The sequence below is a fragment of the Capsicum annuum genome, chromosome 5 (genome assembly GCF_002878395.1).
Source record: "Capsicum annuum cultivar UCD-10X-F1 chromosome 5, UCD10Xv1.1, whole genome shotgun sequence".
NCBI classification, from domain to species: domain Eukaryota; kingdom Viridiplantae; phylum Streptophyta; class Magnoliopsida; order Solanales; family Solanaceae; genus Capsicum; species Capsicum annuum.
Window position 1 is genome coordinate 208,931,125 of NC_061115.1, and position 9,478 is coordinate 208,940,602.

The window sequence follows — 9,478 nt, forward strand, 5'->3', positions numbered from 1 at the left end:
GTGAGTTAAGACTACTCAAAGTCGCCAAAAATCTTATGTTGATGTTAGAAGGAGAGATTTAGAATTCGAGGTTGATGATTGGATATTTCTAAAGGTCTCACCTTTGAAGGGAGTCATGCAATTTAGAAAGAAAGGAAAGCTTAATCCTCGTCATATAGGACCATATCAGATTGTGACAAGGATAGGTAGGGTTGCTTATGAGTTAGAGTTGTCTGCAAGTCTGGCCTCCGTGCATCCAATGTTTCATGTGTCCATGTTGAATAAGTGCATTGGAGATCATTCCCTAGTATTGCCTATAGAAGAGATCAATGTGAAAGACTCTTTCTCATATAAAGAAGAACCCATTGCCATTTTGGGTCGTTGATGTGCTAGATTTTTGTAGCACATTTTGGACTTTTTAACTCGAAATAATTGTAAGTTCTTAAGTAATTATTGGTGTTTTTGATGTTATTACTTAAGATTTTGTAGGAAAGTCAAGATGCATGGAAATAAATAACAATGAAGCAGAAGAGCTGAAACTGAGCAAAAAGAGCTGAAAACATGGCTGACGACAACCCTAATAACTCGTTAGCCTTGTGATAGGCTATCAGCATTAGAGTCAGTCTTAACCAGGGAGTTTCAGTCTGAGAAAAAGTTTTGACGACATTGGTGATGTGGCATCAAAGTCATGATAAGGTGTCAAGAATGGCATCAGCCTTAAGCAAAAAGTTAGCATGGGAAGAAGATATCTGACGACGTTGGTGATACGCCGTCAGATCCCTGATGCGGCGTCAGCTACATCGTCATCCTAAGACAGAACCTAAAGGCAACTGAAGCCTCTCTGACGCCATCCGTGATAGGGCGTCAACTTCTTGACGCGGTGTCAGCCTGGGCGTCACCTATTCCGAACAATTTTATTAATTTTGTTATTTTATTTCATTAATCAGGCTTTAGTATAAATAGAATCTTTTAGGGTTTCTGATTCATTCATAATTCATCTATTTGAACAATTTTACTGGGGGTGGAAAAAGAGAGAAACCTCTCATAAAGGGTTCCTAACATTTTTGTAAACATCTTCCATTTGAAGATTGATTGTGGGTAAGATTTATTACTTATTCTTGATTATGAATTCAATACATATTGTTGATCTTTGCATCTTGAATAGCTAAATTTCTTTACTTGAGTTATAGGAACTTTGATGTGAATACTAATTTGGGTTGTGAATCTAATGTATGTCCATAAGAAATTGATGTTGTATAAACCTTTATTTATTTTAATGATCTTTCTTGGCTGTAACTTAACAGAGTTAGCACTACAAACATCACTTGTCTGAGAGGAAAGTGTTTGTTATGTTACTTTAATGAAACAATCACTTGTCCGAGAGAAAAGTGCTTGTCGAGCAATGTAACGATCTCTCTTAGTTGCAGCTTGAAAGGTGAGCCCAAGAACATCACTTGTCCGAGAGGAAAGTGTATGTGGGAAAAAAAGAGTTTACATGGACTCGAAAGATTTTAATCTTTAGTTTAATGGCAAATGCCTTAACCGGATTTACCTACATGAGAACATAGTTGAATAGCAAACACATCCTTTAAGTTCGATAGAATTAACGGATACACTACCTACTGAGGTCAAGAGACGAATGGGTAAATAATAGGATTCAACTCTTGTTGCAATTAAAGTGTCAATTGGAACTCTAAAGTGATTTGCAACCCAACCTATGTAAGCATCTTGGTAACCATAACTCTAGTGTCCCATTATATTGTTAAATAGAAGTGTTTATCAACTTTTGTTTAACCATTTAAAACCCCCAAATTTTATCTTTTTCTATCATTTGCTTAAATTCAACTTGTAGTTGTATTTTCAAATTAGTTTGATCGCCAGTGACATTGTTCCTCGGGATTCGACCCCGACTCCAAAGTTGGGTAAATATATTGACGACGACCGCCTTGCACTTATTCGAGGTGTAAGTTGAGCATTATAAAAAATGGTGCCGTTGTCGGGGAACAATTTGGTGTATTGAGTTAGTTTGGAATTTTAGCTTACTTACTTGAATTCAAACTTGTAAATATTTGTTTGTGATTTCCTTTGTTTCTTGTGTTAGGTAGATTTTCTTTATTTTTTTTATTTCTTACTATTGCATAATGGAATGAATGTAAGTTTGACGGTTGGAAATCTTATCTGGATGATCCATGTCCATATTGTGATGGACCCCACTTTTGGCAAGATTGTAGATATGCTCTTTGGAGAGAGATGTGTGCACCATATCTATCCTATCGAGAGTATAATTATTTTTTATGTAGTGGTCAAGATGGACATCGGAGTGATTGCCCAAATGCCCCTCCCCCTATTGCGCTAAGCCAAGTTCTAGTTCTTCTTATGAGTATGACAGGTCTTATAGTCAAGCACAAGAAGAGCGAAGCATCGAAAAGAGTGGCATTAATGCTATGCTCCAATTAATGTTGGATCGTGTGGACACAACGAATGATATCATACATGATTTGCATCAAGATATAAGGGAAATTAATAAGGATAGAAGAATGATTGAGGATATGGATATAGCGGTCAAGCATTCAAAACACTTTTCCATATTATGTTTAGATGATATCTTGTCTGTGGAATCATTTAACATAATGGACAAGTGTGAAGATGAGGAACAAGAATCCTATATCGATGTTGTCCTTGATGATGAGCAACCCTCGATGATTTCCCAACCAACCGAACCAACCATGAGGAATAATGCCAAGATTGAGGAAATGGTGCTAGAGAAAAAAGAAGAACGAAGCAAATCTCTTCTGAAGACTCTAGCCCAATTCGGGGTGAGGATGCCCAAAAGGAAGCAACTTCGAAATTAAGAAGAAGACCTCATTCGAACCATTTTTCAACATTGTGCTTGGTGGATGAGATGGAAGTCCACCTACCCAAGAAACTGAGGTGTTTAGAGGATGAGGAACATAATCCTTATATTTTGGAGTTTGGCATTTAGAAAGAGCAAAATAAAACCCCCCACTTGAAGGTCAGTAAAGGAAAAATTCAATGTGCATCAAGTGGATTATTGATGTTCTAATCAATACCCAAAGAGCCTATCCAAAAATTTCATATAAAGTTGGGTAAGAGATTCAAGTCATCAAAGTGGCGAGATAAAGTAAGTGTCATTGTATCCATATATTTTCCCAATGCGCCTCAAAGATGTATTGATCAAAAGTTGGGTTGACGTTTCAAATCCTCCAAGTGGAGACATAAATAATTATCAACAAGGTATCTTGATAAAGTCTGAGTAGTCAAGATACCTGAGTCGTGCCGCGACACTAAATTAGGCGCTTCTTGGAAGGAAACCCAAGGTATTTTGTTGTTTGTATTCGTATTATGTGATTGACATCAAATCTCTGCACCCATGGTGTCACAGATATGTTTTTATCTCTCTCGGTTTAGTTGACGCATTGGGGACATTGCATGATTTTAATTTGAGGGTGAGGCTACCTCTGGGTATTGATGTCCTCTTGGGGTTTTTGTTGTCGTGCCTCTTTTCCCCAGAGTCTTGTTCCTAGTAGAGCTAGCATGTGTAGGCGTATTATGTTTGTTTTGTGATGTGTTGTGGTTAACTGGAGAAAAATAAGTATCTAGAGCATTTGACATATTTTTTGTTGATTTTTAAGACTGATAAACACCTCTCCGTTGGTCTGTTTTATAACTATGTGATATGCATTTATATGTGGCTACTGTGAATCTTTTTATGGCATTAGTACTAGGGACATGATAATCACTGCTAACAATTGCGTGAACCGAACGGGTAGTAGCTTGTGATGTACCATTGTGCCATGTGTGTGTGAGGTCTTACTTAATTCCCTGTGTGTGTTGAACTAGAACTTGCCCGGTTAGTCTTACCTTGGTTGAAAGATAGGGGTTAGGAAAGGATCATAGGCTATTTTGATTTTTAAATCACTTTTTTGCCTAAATGACCTTCCCTGTATGCATGATATCTCTTGATCCCTATTTTGAGCTTGAATTGACCATTTTTTTCTATGACATCTATCACCTTTCCGTTTAGATCATAATGAACCTGTTTTGGCCCTGGACCTCCTTGGACACTGTGCACCTTGACTTAGGTAAACAACCTAAGTTGAGGGTGGCTATCATAGGGGTACGTGATGTAAACCGGGTATGAAGAAAGGTAGAATAAAAGGAAAAGAATAAGTAAAAAAGAATAAAAAGCTGGGTGGTGTGGAAGAAGAATAAGAAAAGAAAAAGAATGAAAAAGAAAAGCCATATCCATCCTGAATAATGTGTGGTCAGGAAAATGAATAAAAGAAGAAAACGGTTAATAAGTGAACCCCAAAAGTTAAGGCAGTGCCAAGGAGGCTTAGTTACTCTAAATTCCATTGATTATCATACCAGCCCTTAACCTACATTACAAGCCAAAGACAAGACCTATAGTGATCCTAACTTATCTGTCTGGATACCTTGGTAATGAAAATAAGGGCAAGCATATGGTATTTGACATGCATTGATTGGAAATTCTTTCTGAGCGTGAGTGTCTCTTGATGTCCCCGCATTGACATGCTTGAGTTCATATATGAGTGAGGAGGGACTTCTTTGTTGTAAGGGTACATTGGTTGCATTGCTATCTGTTTACTTGTTTGGGTAGTATAACTTATACATATGCATGGTTATTGTTGCTGAATTGATGTCATATCTTGATTCCTTTGGGTCACATTGTTAATCTTCATGGATATGCACAATTGGATTTATAAGTAATTGAACATGGAGAGTGGCATAAGTTTTGAGCTAAACTTGATAATCAACTATGATAGGTATCTTATGTGTCTCTTGGTTAAGCATCGTAGTATGGTGTTATGTAGTTGCTTGAGGACAAGCAATTATTTTAAGTTGAGGGTGTTGATGTGCTAGATTTTTGTAGCACATTTAGGACTTTTTAACTTGAAATAATTGTAAGTTCTTAAGTAATTATTGGTGTTTTTAATGTTATTTCTTAAGATTTTGTAGGAAAGTCAAGATGCATGGAAATAAATAACAATGGAGCAGAAGAGCTGAAATCTGAGCAAAAAGAGCTGAAAACATGGCCGACGACAACCGTGATAAGTCGTCAGCCTTGTGATAGGCTATCAGATTTGGCATCAACCTTAACCAAGGATTTGCAGTCTGAGAAGCAGTTCTGACGACGTTGGTGATGTGGTATCAAATCGTGATAAGGCGTCAAGAATGGCATCAGCCTTAAGCAAAAAGTTAGCTTGGGAAGAAGATATCTGACGATGTTGGTGATACGCCGTCAGATCCCTGATGCGGCATCAGCCACATCGTCATCCTAAGACAAAACCTGAAGGTAACTGAAGCCTCTCTGACGCCATCCGTGATAAGGCGTCAACTTCTTGATGCGATGTCAGCCTGGGCGTCACCTATTCCGAATAATTTTATTAATTTTGTTATTTTATTTCCTTAATTAGGCTTTAGTATAAATAGCATCTTTTAGGGTTTTTGATTCATTCATAATTCATCTATCTGAACAATTTTAGTGGGGGCGGAAAAGGAGAGAAACCTCTCATAGAGGGTTTCTGACATTCTTGTAAACATCTTTCATTTGAATATTTATTGTGGGTATGATTTATTACTTATTCTTGATTATGAATTCAATACATATTGTTGATCTTTGTATCATGAATAGCTAATTTTCTTTAGTTGATTTATAGGAACCTTGATGTGAATACTAATTTGGGTTGTGAATCTAATGTATGTCCATAAGAAATTGATGTTGTATAAACCTTTCTTTATTTTAATGATCTTTCTTGGTTGTAGCTTAATAGTGTCAGCACTACAAACATCACTTGTCTGAGACAAAAGTGTTTGTTATGTTACTTCAGTAAAATAATCACTTGTCCGAGAGGAAAGTGCTTGTCGAGCAATGTAACGATCTCTCTTAGTTGCAACTTGAAAGGTGAGCCCAAGAACATCACTTGTCCGAGAGGAAAGTGTATGTGAGAAAAGAAAGAGTTTACATGGACTCGAAAGATTTTAATCTTTAGTTTAATGGCAAATGCCTTAACCGGATTTTCCAACATGATAACATAGTTGAATAGCAAACATATCCTTTAAGTTCGAGAGAATTAACAGATACACTACCTACTGAGGTCGAGAGACGAATGGGTAAATAATAGGATTCAACTCTTATTGCAATTGAAGCGTCAATTCGAACTCTAAAGTGATTTGTAACCCAACCTATATAAGCATCTTGGTAACCATAACTCTAGTGTCCCATTATATTATTAAATCGAAGTGTTTATCAACTTTTGTTTAACCATTTAAAACCCCCAAATTTTATCTCTTTCTATCATTTGTTTAAATTCAACTTGTAGCTGTATTTTCAAATTAGTTTGATCGCCAGTCACATTATTCCTCGTGGATTCGACCCCGACTCCAAAGTTGGGTAAATATATTGATAACGACCGCCTTGCACTTATTCGAGGTGTAAGTTGAGCGTTATCAGTCGTCAAGTTCGGAAGCTGAGAAGTAAGGAGATAGCTTCGGTCAAGGTGTTGTGGTAGAATCAAAAGGAGGAGGAGACTACTTGGTTATCAGAAGATGACATGCAGACTAAATACCCAAACCTCTTTGAGTCAATGGATGACAACATAGAAGGTACAACTCATTTACTCTTTCTATCTTTTCCTTAGTTTGCTTGAAATTATGCTTACCTATGTTCAGAGCCATCATTCGGGGATGAATGATCCCAAAGAGGGATAATGTAAAAACCCATAGCAATCTCGACTTGATACTACACTTAGTAGCCTGCTTAAATATAATGCCTCGAGTTTGCACCCTGGACGCCACATGGTGCTTACGACCCGAAGGACCACAAGCTAACCCATGACTGGTACCTATTGTTAGCACTGAATATTGATACTGAATAATGCAGAAGTTAGGCTATGGTGCCATAAGTTTCATAATCTGAATATTGATAAATAAGCAACTGAACTGTCTGAATGTGGAGTTGATGGGACAAGCCCCCAACTAACTCTGATGAATAAAATACTGAACCTACTATAATACTGAAATAAAATAATATCCTCAACAGATGAGGACTCACTACTAAATCTGCTGCTGCTAATTGAATCTGGCTAAGTCTGATCAGGACCCTGAGCGTCCAAACCTTTGATATGAGATATCATAGTGCAAGAAAAGAGTATGCGATCAGTACATAGAATGTATTGGTATGCTAGATGGGGTAAGGCTAATATGCATGGGTTCATATGAATGAATAGTAACGAACTAAGTGATATGAAATTACTGAATAAGAGTACATGGATAACTGAAGCTATTGTAAACACTGATTATGCAATACTATGCATATACATGTATATAATATATATACTGTGTCTGAGATTTTGGACGAAATTGGGAACGGTTATCATCTTCTAACTTAGGCTGAGTGAAATTGAAGCTACCTATTCTAGCTCTTTTTTTCCCCCTCTCTCTCTCTCTCTCTCTCTCTCTCTCCTTATTATTAGCCTTTTCTATCTGCTGGGCATGGACCATTAGCCTGGATATATCTATCTCCTTAATTAACATCGTAGTTCTGCACTCCTTGACCATACTCTCGGACACCCCAGATACGAACTTACTTATTCTGGACCTATTGTCTGCTACTACATGGGGAGCATATCTGGATAACTGAGTAAACTTGAGGGAAAACTCTTTCACACTCATGTTGCCTTTCCTGAGATTGATGAACTCTAACACCTTGGCTTCCCTCAACTCTAAAGGAAAGAATCTATCTAGAAAAGCACTAGCAAACTCTTTCTATTCTATGGGCTCTGCATCTGTTCTCCTGTCTACCTTCCACCACTTAAACCACGTATGAGCTATATTTTTTAGCTGATAGGAAGCTAAATCAGCACTCTCACTAGAAGTCACTCCCATAATATCTGTGACTTTCTGCACCTAATCGAGAAACCCCTGTGGATCCTCTTCAATCTTAGATCCTGAAAATAGAGGAGGATTCATTAAGGTAAAGTCCCAAATCCTGGCTGCAGTAGTATTGACCACTGGGTTGACCAGAAAAGTAACTGGACGTTCATTCTGAGCAGCTACTAGATTAGGCTCAAGTGGTGAACGTAGCTCTGAATTCTGCATGGGAGATATTCTTGTCCAGGGGATCTGCCTGAATGGGCGAAGGTACTGGATGGTTTCCAGTTCTTCTTCCGTTGGTCTTTTTGGGACTCAAGTTTTGTAAATGGAAGGAAGAAATAAATTAGACAGAGATTTTAACTTGAGCTCATGCTCACTCGCACGACTTGAATACTGAAAGAATGGAAACTTTTCCTAAAAATGCCTCATAGTCTCTTGTCCATAAGTGTGGCGTACTTAACACCCATGCACAAGACTCTACTTGACGCGGCTTTCAGACTCCCTGAGAATTCGTTGAACCTTAGGCTTTGATACCAAGTTTGTAACACCCCTAGTCTATACCCCGAATGCCTAACAGTGCTTACGACCTCGAAGGACCACAATCTAACCCATGACTGGTACTTGTTGTGAGCACTGAATATTAATACTGAATAATGTGGAAGTTAGGCTGAGGTGCATAAGGTTCATAATCTAAATATTGATAAATAAAGCAACTGATAATAATATCTGAAAACTGAATACTGTCTGAACTAGTCTAGTCTAAAAAGTAACTGAACTGTTTAAATCTGGAGTTGATGGGAAAAACCCCCAACTAACTCCAACGAATAAAATACTGAATCTATTATAATACTGAAATAAAAGAATATCCTCAACAGATGAGAACTCATTACTAAATCTGCTGCTGACTGAATCTAGCTAAGTGCGGTCAGGAACCTGAGTGTCTGAACCTATGATATGAGACATCATAGCGCAAGCAAAGATTATGCGATTAGCACGTGGAATATAATGGTATGTTAGATGGAGTAAGGTTAATATGCATGGGTTCATATGTATGAGTAGTAACTGACTGAGTGATATGAATATAACTGAATAAGAGTACATGGATAACTGAAGTTGCTGTAAACACTAATTATACAATACTATACATATACATATATATATATACTGTGTCTGAGATTTATACTAAAACTGAGTATTGAGTTCTGATAACTGAGTATATGATATCTGAGATTACTGATAATTGAATTATTGATAACTGGATGACTGTTTTTGACAGTCCTAATTCTATAGAGCTGAACTGGGTTTTATACTGAGACTGAAACTAAAACTGTGGGAGGTAATAATCTAATCGAAATGACCCTCTCTGAACTGATTAGGGTCCAACCTATAACCCCAATTAGAAGGATATCAGTACTGTACCACGGGTATAGATACTGGCTGTGTGGATCCACTGAAATATCATCCTGAAGGACTAAGGGTCGCCCTTTACTGGTAGGTTCCCTGATAAGAGCGGTATTACCCTCAATTGGCAAGTAAACCCTTTCTCAGCCCTCAACCGGTCGGTTGATATCTCAACCTACGC